Source organism: Euprymna scolopes, chromosome 23, assembly GCF_053919585.1.
Source record: "Euprymna scolopes isolate OS-2025 chromosome 23, ASM5391958v1, whole genome shotgun sequence".
Lineage (NCBI taxonomy): Eukaryota > Metazoa > Mollusca > Cephalopoda > Sepiida > Sepiolidae > Euprymna > Euprymna scolopes.
The window spans coordinates 97,960,725-97,961,489 of NC_136504.1; positions in this window are offsets into that span (position 1 = coordinate 97,960,725).

Below are 765 nucleotides of genomic sequence, written 5' to 3' on the forward strand. Positions count from 1 at the left end.
GGGATGGGCAACGGGTGGTAGTCCTGGGTATCCCTACTGAGCAGTGGCATTCAATCATATTCAAACTATGTACCTTTCTCATTATAATTCCCAGTACTAGGACTTGAGTCTTTAGTATAGACAATTAAGGAATTAGTCTTGGACATAGGCTGTCTGAAGATATACTGGCTTCCTAAGCAAAAATGCAACAAAATTTAATGTTATTGTTTTTGTTTTTTTTATTTACCCCTGTGCAAAACTCAATTATTTCCTGCCATATCAAAAACAAAAACAACAATTTTTCTCGACAAAACAACCAAACCAAACTCCATGAATAAATATTTGAAAATATAAAAAACTTGAAGCGTAAAACCTGTCTCCAAAATTACTGGATTCAGCATTAAATAGCCCGAAAAGGGTTTATATACCTTAAAACAAAAAAGAAAAAAAGACAACCAAGCTTAACCAAGGCATCACTAGATCTCTGCCTGATTGTGGCTGTGCTAGTTTTTTGCATCTATTTTTTTTTTTCAGAAATAGTCCTGGGATTGTTTTGATATCTTTCAAATATCCATACAGACAATCATCTGAAGGGTTATGACTTGATGAGTGTGAAACCCATTTAGGATCATAGCTACTGATGAGACGATCTTCAAAGTGCTCCAGCATACAATTGCGTGGCAATAAAACAAAGAACGTTGATCATTCATGACTGAAACTTGGGAGACAAGACAGGCATAAACTGAAGATTATTTGTGCCAAACAATATCATTTGATTGTAAAAAT